At 44.6% G+C, this 15,792-nt stretch overlaps 1 long non-coding RNA gene across 1 annotated transcript in view; it reads right to left on the bottom strand.

Annotated features, from left to right (window-relative positions):
- LOC138847903 (uncharacterized) overlaps positions 1-15,792 on the bottom strand; it is an 89,904-nt gene that overhangs the window by 4,427 nt on the left and 69,685 nt on the right. The window contains exon 5 of the long non-coding RNA XR_011385782.1: positions 13,789-13,906. This is a non-coding gene — a long non-coding RNA (uncharacterized lncRNA). The remainder of the gene's footprint in view (positions 1-13,788; positions 13,907-15,792) is intronic.

Genomic DNA, 15,792 nt, shown 5'->3' with positions numbered 1-15,792 from the left:
GGGTAAATTTGAAAAAAAAATTAAAAATTAAAAACCCTCACTGTAAAAACTGCTAAAGGCAAGCCTGAATACCTCGCAGTACCTATGGCTGAGTAGATAAACAACTGAAGTACGCCTCCCAGGCATGCAGGCACCAGGGGCCTAACACCTGTGCCTCATTAATATACAAATAAATCTGCTCTTGGGAAACAACTGGAAATTCATTGTCCCAACTCATTTACTGAGTTTGAATAAAGGAATTAGACCCATATTCCTTGCATTTTGTACCAAACCAAACACTAACAATCATTTTTCGGGGCCAGCGCTGTGGTTCAGCGGGTTAACGCCCTTGCCTGAAGTGCCAGCATCCCATATGGGAGCCAGTTCAAGACCCAGCTGCTCCACTTCTAATCCAGCCCTCTGCTATGGCCTGGGAAAACAGTAGAAGATGGCCCAAGTCTTTGGGCACCTGCACCCACATGGGAGACCAGGAAGAATCACCTGGCTCCTGGTTTCAGATCAGCACAGCTCCAGCCACTGGGGCCAATTAGGGAGTGAACCATTGGGTGGAAGACCTTTCTCTCTCTCTGCCTCTCCTCTCTCTCTTTGTAACTCTGACTTCCAAATAAATGAATAAATCTAAAAAAAAAAAAAGAATCATTTGTCAACAGTGGAGGCAAGTAAGATTGGCTTTATGAATTTTTCTCAAATTTCATAATGTCACAAATAAACCTATAATTTAAAATTTATCATCAATGCTGAAACCCTGGTAACAATATCTTGAGAGGCTTGCTGAAAAGAAAGCCACTGGAACCTCTAGTCATCCTATCCACATGTGCTTACAGTCATTACCCACCACACCCTATCATCTGAGGAGAAGACAATCTCACATACTAGGCTAACAGCCATGAATATGACCGACTGAACGCCTGAAGCTCAAAAATCTGACCACAGGAAAGACGCATCTTCCCCAAAGACCTCCAAAGTGCAACTGAAGTAAAAAGAAATTGCTAAATTTTGTCTTATATAAAAACGTATATATAAGAGTACATCAAAAGGTTCATGGAAAAAAAAGTTCAGTGCAAACATTTCAAAATTCATGTATGGTTCTATCTTGAGACACATTTTTTTTTCATGAATACTCACAATAGAGGTATGTGGAGAGAAGGAGTGTGTGGGTAGGAGGGAGGGAAGAAGAGAGAGAGAGAGAGCACAAATAAATAGCAAAACTCTAACAATGATGTCATCAAAATGTCAAAAATTCTATTTATGAACAAATATTTTACATAAATCTCCTCTAACCTCTGCAATAACCCTCTGGAGAGAGTGTTTTTTATCTTCCTTTCCAAATGAGGAAACTGAGGTTCAGAAAAAAACTAAATAATTGGTGGAGAGAAAAAAGGAATGAGAATTACAAAACACACCTCCCTGGAATAAGATGGAAGACAAGAGACACTAGAAGGACACATGATACTCCAGATATTATGGGCAAAATTGCTTCTAGCAACAAGGCAAGGTTGAAATCCGTGATTTCTTCCCCAAATGTTTCATTTTTGAGTATCACAATTAAGGACATAGAGATGAGTTTTCACCAGTTGCACTCAGAAGGTAGGTTAACAACAGCTGTTGTGAGGGTTCATAACCTGGGTCATTTAGGTGTACAAAAGCCTTGAATGGAATAGTTTAGAGGCATGGGCATTGAAGGGTTCCTTTTAAAGGCTGGAGTGCCATCTAGTGGTGACTATTCTACCTTGCAGGCACTGGGTCCCTGAAAACAATCAGCACCAAGTTGGGAGAGGCACCCTATGTAGGTTTCATCTCTACACTGATGTTAATGGACCAGAGGCTGTCATGGAACTACTGTGTTGAGGACTCTGAACCTATCCCTCAGAAAGGAACACTGTGCCTGACTAAAAACAACGGCCATCAGTGTCATCATCATTTCTCAGGGAATCAAACTTTCACAGCAGCAACTGATGCCCTCCCCCTTAAGAATTCCTGCTTAGATAGCGCCTCATCCCGAAATAGTTTTCTCTGACATGGAAATGCACTAGACTATGCAATGAACCCTTATAAATAGTAAGTACATGTAGCTGATGATCACAGAGGAATATCTATTTCTAATTATATTAAGTAATATTTTCCAAAGATATGAACATAAATTTGTATGAGACTAGAATTTTTTTTTTTTTCTGTCACAAAGGCGTTTAGTTTATTCTATCACGGATACTCCGGGGTTCACATTTCCAGACGCCGCTCCTCCTTTACAGAAGTTCAGGGAAGGGACAGCAGCTGGCCGCCTTGGGGGGGGGGTGCTCCTGGGCTAAGGCACTGCCCTGTCTGGCTCTCCTGGTGGGAAGTTCCCTCCCCCTGCACCCCCCCTGCCTGCCCCCCCAGGCCCGGAAGCCAGGGGCCACCTCCTGGGGTCCCTGAAGACCACTGGGCTCTGCCACTTGGCCCTGGCACTGCAGAGTGCCCCCACCGCAGGAAAAGGTGGGGAGGGAGGAGAACCCCAGTTCCAGGGAGCCGGTGTGCCTACTCAGGCCTTGGAGGCCTGGACACACCTGGGCACGCCCACTGTTCTCTGAGGGTCTGGCTGGAGTCCCCCGCCCACCCTTGGCCCCAGCTGCTTGCCAAGAGACCAGGATATTGTGCTTTGGGGTCAGCGCTGGGGCGGGGATGGGGTGGGGACTAAGGAGCTTGTGTTTTAGCAGGGGGTGCCGACCCCCCCATACACACTCGGGGTGGCTGGGGGCTAAGGCACGGGCCAGGCTGAGACTCCCCACCAAAGCAGGCTGGTGGTGACGCTGTTGGAAGGGTATAGTGTGGGGCGACCCCCTTTGGTCCTCCCCACCCCACACCGGAACCTCCCCTAAAATGCTCCACCTGGAAAGCGAGATCTTCGGGCACAAGGTGTACACAGAAGTCAGAGCCAGGGGGCAGAAAGGTTGGTAATGGGGGGGAGAAGGCGAGAGGTGTGGGGGTGGGGAAGAAGCCTCCGTGTGCACATGTGCGCACACACACTCGTGTACACACACACTTGCCCTAGGTGAGAACGAGAGGAATGGTGAGAAAAAACTGCCAGCGGCCCAAGCAGACCCTGCTCTGCCCCTGGGGGAACCAGGCCCACCCAACCAGCCAAGGCCAGGGACCTCCCTTGAAATACAGCAGTGGGGGGGGGGCAGAGAAGTTGAGGGAGGGAGGGAAGCAGGTCAGACCCATGGGGCCCGTGTCAGGAACACGCAGCCACACTCCACACACGCGCACGCGTACTCCGCTTGCCTGCCCAGCACACGTCCCCCCCATATCCTGCCTTCCACAGTGCGCCCCCACCCCCACTGGGAACCTGCAGGTGGGCTGGTGGGGTCAGTCCAGTTGGTTTGAAAAATAAAAGGAAATCTTATACTTCAATATTTCAGTAGCTAAAAAAATGTTCTGTACACGGGTAGGGGCTGGGCCCTGTCCCGGGTGGGTGGGGGCAGCAGGACAGGGGTGGGGGGCGGTAAGCAGAGGAGAGGACAGCAGCCCCACCCCTCCCAGCCTGCTCCCCGCCCCTCATTCCAACCCCGGTCCACTCTGCCTTTTACCTTCATTCAAGTTGCACGTGCGCGTGCACACACACACACACACACTGACACACAAGAGGCTCCTTGGCTGAGGATCTCCCTCCCTGGGGCTCCAGGGGACACAGGCTGGAGGGGTGAGAGCAGGTGTTGGGCCGCCACCCCCAGCCACCTTAGGCTGCTTGTGGCATTGCTCTGAGCCTGTTGGCTCGGCTGTACCACGGGCAGTGCCCATGGCCTCGCCTGCCCCGGCCCCCAGGCGCAGGGACTGAGGAGGAGGCAGGAAGGCGCTTTGGAGGCCTGGAAGCACTGGGGGATGGGTGGGGGTGCGGAGGGGTCCTGAGCGCCCCCCTCCAGTCTTAGTGGAAGCTGAGGAAGGACTTCCACCAGGCAGGCCCCTGCCCGGTGCCCGGACTGGTGTGTGTGGGGGGGGGGCACAAAGCTTGGGGTGAGGGAAGGGGGGAGCCATGTGTGGAAGAAGGAAACCCGGGCCTGCCCCCGCCCCTGCCTGCCCGCCCTTGCCGGCCCTGCCCACCCCGGCCAGCAGCTCACACTGGGGAAGGGGCTGGGACCGGGGAGGGGGACCCAGGAACATGCAGCGACCCCCGCGGGGCCTGGGGAGGGACAGACAGTAGCTCCTGATCAAGGTGTGTGTGAGGACATGGGGGTGGGGGAGTGTGACGGTCCCCCCAGGTGGGGTAGGGGAGTGTGACGGACCCCCCGCGTAGGGTGGGGGGAGTGTGATGGCCCCCCTGGATGGGGTGGGGGAGTGTGATGGCCCCCCTGGGTGGGGTGGGGGAGTGTGACGCCCCCCCCGTGGGTTGAGGGGAGTGTGATGGCCCTCCCGGGTGGGGTGAGGGGAGTGTGATGGCCCCCCTGGGTGGGGTGGGGGGGAGTGTGATGGCTCCCCCTGGATGGGGTGGGGGAGTGTGATGGCCCCCCTGGGTGGGGTGGGGGAGTGTGACGCCCCCCCGGGGTGGGGTGAGGGGAGTGTGATGGCCCCCCTGGGTGGGCTGGGGGGGAGTGTGATGGCCCCCCCTGGGTGGGGTGGGGGAGTGTGACGGCCCCCCCGGGTGGAGTGGGGGAGTGTGACGGCCCTCCCGGGTGGAGTGGGGGAGTGTGACGGCCCTCCCGGGTGCGGTGTGGGGGCGCGGTTACTGCAGGGCCTCGGCTGAGGGGCCGCCTCGCCCTATAGCTGGCCGGCTGGAAGCTGTACTCCCCGCCCGTCACCTCCGGCTCCATCTTGCCGGAGTCGCTGATGCAGGCGGTGTAGGGTCGCCCTCGGGTGAGCAGCTTCAGCTTGGGCATCCAGCTCTGGCGCAGGACCTGGCGCGCATTGGGGCACACGCCGGCCGCGATGGCGTTCCTCTCACTCTCTTTCAAGTTCCTGCAGTGGTTCTTGAGGGCGTGGAGGGTGCGGCTGTCCAGTGGTTTGCCGGTGCCACAGCTGGGGGCCAGTGCGTTCTGGTCAAAGGAGGAGGCGAGGAGCGGCAGCGGCAAGACCTGGTGCCGGGTTCCTGAGCTGCGCCCTCGTGTTGCACACCTTGGCACCTGTCACCAGCTCCGGCTTCTCGGAGGGGCAGCCCTGGGCGCGCCCCCTGCGCCGGGGCCTTGGCCTCCACCTCCATGGCCTCCATGGCCTCCGCCTTAACAGCAGCGGCAGAGGCATGGCCACTCACTGTTAAATTTAATTGTTTTAAAAAATGATGTACAGCCGGCGCCATGGCTCAGTGGGCTAATCCTCCGTCTGCGGTGCCGGCATCCCAGGTTCTAGTCTGCTACACGGGTCTGGGCGCTGGATTCTGTCCCGGTTGCTCCTCTTCCAGTCCGGCTCTCTGCTGTGGCCTGGGAGTGCTTTTTTCCCTCCATAATGAAACATCAGGGCACATCACTGACACATTTTAAATACATATAAAAACAGAATGCACAATTATCATCAGCCTAATACGAACATCTTCATATGTCTAGATGAAACATGTTCCCATATGAGGAGGCCCCACTGAAACAAAAGCAAAGAACACCTCCCTGCATGAGGACTGACTGCTAGAGTTACGATGATTTTTAGGTTAAGGTTTGAACTGAGAAATCCTGAGATTCCACCTCAATATCCACAAGGACATAAAGAACTGAATTTAAAAAAACCTTATGGACTGTCAGATATAATACCTGATTTTGTAGAAAAACATATATTTTTCCTTCAAAACTAAAATTTAGCAGTCTCTAAAGTCACATTAAAGTAGGGAAATTCAATTATTCTTTCATAAAAGCAATCAAGAAAATGTGCATAAGTTTAACTTTATGGAATGTTTTTACCTCATTTTTAATTTCATAAAACTGTAATATATAATAGGTAATTCTGTTATTTTTTTAAAACAGGATCAACATTTAGGAATGAGGTGAGGAAAGGACACTGTACCAGGAAATCTCTGTGAAATTATCTGAAGTGAATAAATTTTCTATTCTGTGGTCTACTGTGATTTCTTTTGATTTTTTTCTTGATTTACTTGAGAGACAGAGAGATATAGAGTGAAACAGAGATAGAAAAAGAGATGTCCCATCCACTGGTCCATTCCCCAAATGGCTGCACAGCCAGGCCTGGACCAGCCCAAAGCTGGTAGCCAGGAATTCAATCCACAGCTCCAATATGGGTGGTAGGGACTCAAGTACTTTGGGCATCACCACTGTCTTCCAGGGTCCACCTTGGCTAGAAGCTGAAATCGGGAACTGGAGCTAGGGATCAAATTTAGGTACTCCAATGTGAGATGTAGGCATCTTAACTGATAGGCCAAATACTTGCCCCTAAAGGCATTTCTGATATCATCAATACATAAGGAAAAATTCCCTTCTTTGAGACGTTTCTCTGCATATCTCCCCCACTCTCTTCTTACTGCCATCCTACCTCATTTATGTTGGTATGCAGGATAACTGACATAAGCTTGATGTCTAACTTTCTACAACAAGGTAAAGAATTGGCCACACAGTTTGTAATGTAAGCAGTACTGAAAAGGAAATACTTATACAGTCAAGAACAAATTTTTTTCCAACAATTTAAAAATAGGCATTTATTTAGTAAAATCCCAAGTCCTAATTAAAAGGTCATTTTACCTCTTTTTTTAAAAAATGGATTTATTTATTTGAAAGGTAGAGTCACAGACAGAGAGGGAGATAGAGAGAGATCCTCTTTCCACCAGCTCACCTACTAAATGGCCCCAATACCCAGGGCTGAGCAAGGCCAAAGCCAGGAGCTTGGAAATCCATCCATTCTCCCACATGAGTGGCAGGGGCCCAAGTGCTTCGGCCATCCTCCACTGCTTTTTCTTCAGGCATTAGCAGGGAGCTGGATCAGAAGCAGAGCGTCTGGGACTGAAACCTGCCCTTGTACAGGGTGCTGCTGTCAAAGGTGGTGGCTTAACCCATTGCACAATGATGCTGGTCTCCATCTTATCTCTTAAAGCATGTTTTCCAACACTAGATGGACTCATGGAATATTATAAAAATAGAAATAGATGTTTCTGTTAAATATTTTCTTTTTAAAGATGAAAATAAGTTACAATTTAAGTGAATCCATCATTCACTGTACAAGTTCTATACCACCACTATCCAACAAAATTTTCTGAGAACACAGAAATATTCCATAACTAACTGTCCAAAATGGTAACCACTCATCACACATAGTAACTGAGAAGTTGAAATATGGCTAATGCAGTTGAAGAATTACATATTTTATTTTAATTAATTTAAGTAAAAATTTATATGGCTAATGGTTCCCATATTGACAGTGAAGCTCAAAATATTTTAACAATGATAACACACACACACACACAGGTTTTAAAGCAAAACTGTAAAATTTCAAGGAATATAAAGATAAATCTACACATGATACATAATCATTTGTAGTACAACTGGAGAAAGAAAACAAACATTAAAAGTAAAAAGGTTCAGACATTTGACCTGGTGGTTAAAAAGCCAGTTAACATGCCCACACCCCATATCAGTGTCTGATCTGAATCTCAGTTCTACCCCCCATTTCTAGCTTCCTGCTAATGTACATTCTGGGAGGCAGCAGGTGATAGCTCAAGTACTTGGGTCTCTGCCACCCAGGAGGGGACCTGAATTGGTTCTCAGCTCCAGTGTTTGCATGGCCTAACTGCCATTGTGGCATTTGGAGAGCCAACTAGGGGATCTAAGCTTTCTCTCTCTCTCTCTCTCTCTCTCTCTCTAGCTCTCCAACTAGGGGATCTAAGCTTTCTCTCTCTCTTCTCTCTCTCTCTCTCTCTCCTCTTTCCTCTCACTGAGAGTGTGTGTATTTGTGCATTTCTGTGTAACTAAATAAAATTCAATTTAAAAAAAAACTTTAAGTTAACTAATACATGTGGTCAAACAAATCAAAATAATTCCTTAAAAGAGGCTTTTATACAGTATGTCATAATTCTAAATGCATAGTGGCACTAGTCAGAACTATCAGATAAGCATGTAAGAGTTTCTTTTTCCTTCCCATCCCTCTCATTGCCTTTTCCCATGGTATTTCTGTCACCACCACCACCCTCAGCCACTGTCTCCTCTCACCAAACTCTTGTCACATACACATGTGAAAGTGAGGAAAGTCCATCTTCAGTGGCAACAGTGTTAGCTCTATTAGGTACCAATGGTGGTACCAGATATGGATATAACCAGACTCAGCAACAGATTGTCTAAAAGAACTAAGAAAGGACAGGTTAAAAAGAAAGTAAATGGGTCATGTGATCAACTTTAGTTGAAGGTCAAATATGAACTTCAAATTTGTTGGGATTAATGTACTTGAATAAGCAATACACAGAGGCTTATGGAGATGTACATCACCACCTAAGCCTCCTAAAAAAACTCACTAAAAATCATTACAAGGTGAACATCCTTATCCAAAATGGTTAGGATTCAGAAGTGCTTCAGATTTTTAAGATTTTGGAAGATCTGCATAGACTTTACTGGCTGCACATCCTTTATCCACCTGCAGCGCTAGGCAGAGTACCAATACATTCCAAAACTTTAAAGTTGTTTTCGCCCATATGTGGTGTACAGTTCAAAAATACATGGCTATGTGTCCCTACATTAAATAATGGTTTTGTCTGTAGACCTCTCCTTTCTATTTTAGAGGCATTTCTCATATGCCCATCAGGGCTATCTGTTACCAGTCCATTTAATGCTCATACAGTAGTCCTCACTTATGTGCAGTTTCGCTTTCTACGGCTTGTTATGCCTGGTCAATGAGGGTCCAAAAATATTAAATGGAAAATTCCAGAAGTAAACAATTTCAGAGTTGTAAACTATACGTGGTAATGAGTGGCGTGATGAAATCTCATGCCATTGTGCTCTGTCTTGCCCAGTGTATCCATGCTGTGCACACTACCACCCATTAGCCACTTGGGAGCCATTTCAAGTCATCAGAGTGGCTGTTAAGGAGTCACAATGCTTATGCTCAAGGAAGCTTTATTCTGTTTAATAATGATTCCAAAGCACAAGAATAGTGATGTGGTAATTCAGGTATCTCACAGAAAAGCAAACTAAAAAGGTAAAACAGTTTGACTTATTAAAGAAAAAAATATATACCCTGACGTTGACCTACATTAGGGATGAAACTTTTATCAATGATCTTGTGAGGGGAGAAAAAGAATGTCAGGCTACTTTAGCCTTGTACCTAAAATTACAGAAGTTTCAGCCATAGTGTGTGATAGTAAGGACTTAGTTTGGAGGGCCAAGGCGTGAATTTTCTGTGGTTTCATGCATCTACTGATGTATACAACACTCCTGAGGTCGTAGAATATACTAGGGAATAAGAGGAGACTACTAGACATTAGCTTTTAGAAATAAATCTATACACCTTTGTCATTTGCTCAGACTTTACACTTATTGCATATTTCAGTCTATTTTGACATCATCACCTTCTTAAATTTTAAATAAAGGGAGAAATGAGAAATAAGACTAAATGGAAGAAAATAGGATTGATTGGTAAAGCCTTCCTGTGATGAAATATACTTTAATCAGCAGACCTTTCAGCCATTCAATTATTCTCCTCTAAGTTTCTGATTATATTCTGGTTGGTTAGAGTATGCTGGTTCACTCTCTAAGTGACTACATTGGCTGGGGCTGGTCACTGCTAAAGCCAGGATCCAGGAACTTCATCTGGGTCTCCAACATGGGTGCAAGGGCCTGAGCACTTGAGCCATCTTCTACTGCACCATCTTTCAGAGAAACATTAGCTGGAAGCTGGATCAGAGTTGGAGCAGCCGGGATTTGAACTGGTGCCAATATGGGATGCTGGCACTATAGGCAGCAGTTTAACCAGCTGCACCACAGTGCTGGCTCCAGGAGTAGTATTTTTCTTACTAATTTTTCAAAAACAGCTTTTCCAAATCACAATGAAAGATTAACCATTTTCTTTTTATTTCCTTTTCCAAGTTAAATTTTCATCAAAACTCTGTTAGCTATAAGTGACCCTATTACAAAAATTTTAAACTATTTTAAAGTTCAAATACTTTAACAGAACCTAAATCTGGTCCTGATTTTCCCTTTGGTATATTAAATTTGCTATTGTGTTATCTATATTCCTAATAATTTGAATATTCCCCCAACAAATGCCATAAAAATTTAATTATATGACCACAGATATCTTTACTTTTATTTTATTTTTTGACAGGCAGAGTGGACAGTGAGAGAGAGAGAGAAACAGAGAGAAAGGTCTTCCTTTTTCCATTGGTTCACCCTCCAGTGGCCGCTGCGGCCAGCACACTGCAGCTGGTGCACCGCGCTGATCCAAAGTCAGGAGCCAGGTGCTTCTCCTGGTGTCCCATGCGGGTGCAGGGCCCAAACACTTGGGCCATCCTTCTCTGCACTCCCAGGCCAAAAAAGAGAGCTGGCCTGGAAGAAGGGCAACTGGGACAGAATCTGGTGCTCCAGCAGGGACTAGAACCCGGGGTAATGGCGCCACAGGTGGAGGATTAGCCAAGTGAGCTGCGGTGCTGGCCCCACAGATATCTTTTTATGAACCAAATAGATGTTTCCAGAAATATTACTGTAAAATTGAGGTTTAACACCCCCAAAAATCTCATTTTTCTATACAGCCTTTATAGTAGTGCCATTAGGTGGTGATGGCAAAGTGACTTGGTCCATACACACATGCGAGAGACCTAAATTGAGTTAATAGCTCCTGGCTTTGGTTCCAGCCATGACAGTCATTTAGAGAGTGAACCAGTAGATGGGAATTCTCTTTCTGTGTTTGCCTCTGTTTCTTTCTATCTCTGCATCTGAGTTGAATACATAAAATACTATGATTAGAAATGGCATCTAGTGATATAAAAGCAGGAAAATGGTTGTTCCTTCTTTAGAATCTATCAGCAGCTCTGATGGCATAGGAGAAAGGGGGCAGTAGTAAAATCACTAAACAAATCACTTTGGCTTTATTCATTTCTCTTATGCCCTTCCACCCTCACTCAAATCTCTCATATGGGGAAAAAAGTCTGACTTACAAAGTACAAATGAGATAAGTAGGTTCTAGGTGTGGTAACACAGAGAAAGGATGGAGCAAAACAGTAGCTACCTTGGAGAGTGTGAACTTATTACTGTGCTCTAAAGAAAATCCAGAGAACAGGAAGTCTAAGTCTAGTTCTATGACAGCAGAATTGTGCTGTTCAAGATAACTTTAAGACCTAAAAGGACATTTTAAAAAGAAGTGAGAGTTCAGAGTGTGCAACTATCCTGTTTTGCTTCTAAAGGGCATGCACCTGAATTAGTTTCCTAATCTGAACAGGTTGATTAGAATAAAGTTTTTGGAGCTGTTTGAGAATATGTCAACCAGACTAAACCACTTCTCTATCTCTGACTACTGTACATATAACCCTAGAATGTAAATTGTATCCCTATACACAGATGATACTGGGGCATATTTTAACTTTCAACATTTTTCTCAGTAACAAGCTGTTTTTAATATCATAGCTATCTTACTGATGTTCCTTATATTTCTAGGCACATAATACCCATTATCAAATATTTCAAATAGTGTGTGATCTCATTTTCAACTCTCAGTTAAATATTTTGATAAGATTCAAATATAACTAAATTTAAAACTTTAATCAAAATAGCAGTTCATGCAAAGTAACACTGTCACCACATGAAATAGATACTCAGCTATGTGACTACCCATATTGTGGGTCACATTAGCTATCTTTATCAGTAAGGCACAATTCTGTCATTGACTAAAGTAAAACCAAATCTAACCCACTCTCAAACTGCAGAAGAAACCAAAAGGATACATTCCTAAGGAGCAGAAAATGAAGATTGTATTCATATCACTCATCTCCCTGCAAACTCCTGCCCCTCTAGAGTGCTGAGCAAACAGATCTTCCTCCTAAGTCCCATTTAATTTCAATTACCCCATTTGGTCTTTTCCAGATCCTTGATAAAATCTTCCACTGTAACCCCAGTTATCAGCTGTGTTAGTTATTTCCAAGTATCTCTCTCTTAACTAAAGCACAGGTTCTCCAAGAGGAGGAGCTTGTGTTTGGATTCCTTTGGGTCTATTAGTTTTTCTTTTTTAAAAGATTTATTTATTTGAAAGTCAGAGTTACACAGAAAGAGAAGAGGTAGAGAGAGAGAGAGAGAGAGAGAGAGAGAGAATCTTCCATCCAATGGTTCACTCCTCAGATGGCCGCAAAGGCTGGAGCTGTGCCAATCTGTAGCCAGGAGCCAGGAGCTTCTTCCTGGTCTCCCATGTGGGTGCAGGGGCCCAAGGACTTGGGCCATCTTCTACTGCTTTCCCAGGCCATAGCAGAGAGCTGGACAGGATGTGAGCAGCTGGGTCTCAAACCAGCACCCATATGGGATGCCGGCACTTCAGGCCAGGGCATTAACCCACTGGACCACAGCGCCGGTCCCTGAGTCTATTAGTTTTAACACATAGGCTTGTCTACAAAGGAAGTACAAGAAAGTTATGCAGAATGACTGAAGATGTATTCTCTTGAGTAGGGAGAGAGAGAGCTCTGAAAAGTACTTGAAAGCCCTGGATTAACAATAAAATGAGAAAACTAACTGCTACAGCAATTGGCATTGTGGCACAGCAGGTTAAAACCCTAGCCTGTAGTGCCAGCATCCCATATGGGCGCCAGTTTCTGTCCCAGCTGCTCCATTTCCAATGCAGCTCTCTGTTATGGTATGGGAAAGCAGTGGAAGATGGCCCAAGTCCTTGGGCCCCTGCACCCACGTTGGAGACCTGGAAGAAGCTCCTGGCTCCTGGCTTCGGATCAGCTCAGCTCTGGCCATTGCGGTTATCTGGGGAAGTGAACCAAAGGATGGAAGATCCCCCAACTCTGGCTCTACCTCTCTCTGTAACTCTGTCTTTCAAATAAATAAAATAAATCTTAAAAAAAATTAACTGCTGCCACTATGTCCCAACAATCAAGGCAATGTGTCTACAAAATAGACAAATCTTAAATCTCCATTTCTAATAAAATTTCTTTGAAAATTTCTCCCTTAAACCATATTGTTGAGTATAACAGCCTGCTGTGAAGTCAAATATCAGATAATGAAAATTAGAGTTCAATATATTACTACTAAGCAAGTTAGTAAGTAAATAAATAAGAAGTTGTTGTAAATTTTTAAAAAGGGTTCCACTTTTGAATGTTTATGCAATATTTCCTCAAATAACTTCAGTATTATTGACCAAATATATAGGTTATGTTACATATTTTTACCACCATACCTACAAAGCACAACACACTAATATATATTACCAACAGTGACCCATGGCACTGATGGGGAGGCATTTCAACCTGGAATACAGTGCCAACAACAACAACAAAAAGAAGTCTGTGTAGGGGAAGGGACTGATTCAGAGCAGCTTACCCTATGTTTCAAACGAATGCCTGTCTACTCAAAGATAAACACTGGCATGCCTTGGATGATGGGGCTTATGGCTGACTATGTAAATAAGCAAACTTAAACAACCCCCCCCACACACACACAACACATACAGCCTGGTGGAAGATAATCAAAATGGCTTGAAGTGGTTTCCAAAGGAAAGGAGCTCACACTGTAACAGTAGGGTCAAACCAGCTTGGTTACTTAATTCAAGACTATAAATGCAAAAATAAGTTAATGTAAGGCTACAGACACAAAAATCAGCTAACCTTTTTAATGGAAGGTAGTAATTTCAGAGCCTTAAGTAATCAATTAGTTCAGAGAGATTATACTCATACAATATATAAAAAGAGATACTGACCAGTTCTACTATCATTTGTCAAGAAGACATGCTCATCGATCAAAAATGTTTCTTTCTCCTCTCAAAAGTGTCTCCACTGTGGAGATTACAACAAAAGGTCATGTTTTGTCTTTGGTTTCTGAAAAAAAAAAAAAGGTTGCACACATTGTGCTCCCTGAAATCATAACTATAAAGGTTGTGGTGCTTCTGGAACAAATACGGAAACTAGAAATAAGAACATCTGATAATGAGATTGTTAGACTAAATATAATGAGGTTGTTAGACTAAATATAAGAACGGGTCACATAAAGATTCACACTATATAAGCTACAAGTAATTGTAGATAAATCAGATTCTTAAAATACTCATTTATTACCAATTTAGAACTATAAGTGATTTTTTAAAAAAACTTTCTGAGATAAGGGCCAAATTTGTCAGGTGAAACAGTTGATTGAAAGTTAAAGGAAACTTTAGAAAAGAGAGGGAAAGAACATGTGAAGAAAGAAAACTTGTTACCTAGTAACTATATGTTATGTAATGGGGCCAGGGGTTCCACACAATTTATAGGTAACTACAACTGTATGACATAGATGCTATTGAAAATATAATTTTACAGATGAGGTAATTAGCAATCAGAGAGGTTAGTTACCTTGCCTCAAGTTATATGTTTAGTAAGTGGCAGAGCTAAGATGTCAACTTTGTCTTATTTCTTTGTGCTTTTTTCCATTTTGCTTCCCTAAATCATGTATTTATTCTTAAGAACACACAAAGTTTGTATCATATAATTATAAATTCACAACAAAAATCAGGCAACGAAATGAAGTCAGGAAAACAATGCTATCAGAAAAGGAAGCTTAATTCTAGTCCTTCCTTCCTCCTCTGCTACCTACTAAGGTATGAATCTGTGGAAAAATAATTAAAATATCTAGGCCTTAGAAGTTTAAAATGGCGGCATGGAGGGGAGAGGATTCAGGTCGATCCCCCTTATCTGTAGTATAACTGCCAGATTAATTGATTCTGATCAGCTCATATCATTAAACAAAATAAAATTTGATTGTATGAGTGTGACTAGAACTCAAATTTCTGAATTTTAAATCTTGTTGTCCAAAGAAGGATTGTGTCCCACTATCACTCTCTCCTTTAATGCTTTGAACTGCTGTTTATTATTTAAATGAGATGTATGACAATTTTACATATGAATGCAAAAGGTACTAAACCAAAAAATGTGAATGATGGGAAGGTATTTCCTGCATTCTTTCAAGTTGCTGATTACTTATAAAGATACATAAAAATCTTTACTATCAAGACTTCAAATCATTTTTAAAATACACTCAGCAGTTCAAGAGAGTATAAATTGATGTGTGTGGCTTTTTTCTTGTTCAAGAAATAATTTAACTTCTAGATTCAAAAGGCTAAACTAACTGTAACTTTCTTTTTTTTTTCTTTTTATTTATTTATTTATTTATTTGACAGGCAGAGTGGACGGTGAGAGAGAGAGAGACAGGGAGAAAGGTCTTCCTTTGCCATTGGTTCACCCTCCAATGGCACCGCACTGATCCGAAGTCAGGAACCAGGTGCTTCTCCTGGTCTCCCATGGGGTGCAGGGCCCAAGCACTTGGACCATCCTCCACAGCACTCCCTGGCCACAGCAGAGAGCTGGCCTGGAAGAGGGGCAACCGGGACAGAATCCGGAGCCCTGACCGGGACTAGAACCCAGTGTGCCGGCGCCGCAAGGTGGAGGATTAGCCTATTAAGCCGTGGCGCCGGCTAACTGTAACTTTCAAAACTTCTCCCTGGGAAGGACCAAATGGCTCTGGGTAAGATATTCAGGTGAACATCTCTCAACACAGATATTAATTTGAATAGCTGTTCACAAACTAAGTCACCTTCACAAAAGCCAAAGCAAGGTGACCACAGTGCCTGTGGTGCTGGCATCCCATATGGATGCTGGTTCTAGTCCCGGTTGCTCCTCTTCCAGTCCAGCTCTCTGCTGTGGCCCGGGAGGGCAGTGGAGGATGGCCCAGG

The sequence above is a fragment of the Oryctolagus cuniculus genome (assembly GCF_964237555.1).
Source record: "Oryctolagus cuniculus chromosome 17 unlocalized genomic scaffold, mOryCun1.1 SUPER_17_unloc_3, whole genome shotgun sequence".
NCBI classification, from domain to species: domain Eukaryota; kingdom Metazoa; phylum Chordata; class Mammalia; order Lagomorpha; family Leporidae; genus Oryctolagus; species Oryctolagus cuniculus.
This window is presented reverse-complemented; position numbering and strand designations above follow the sequence as displayed.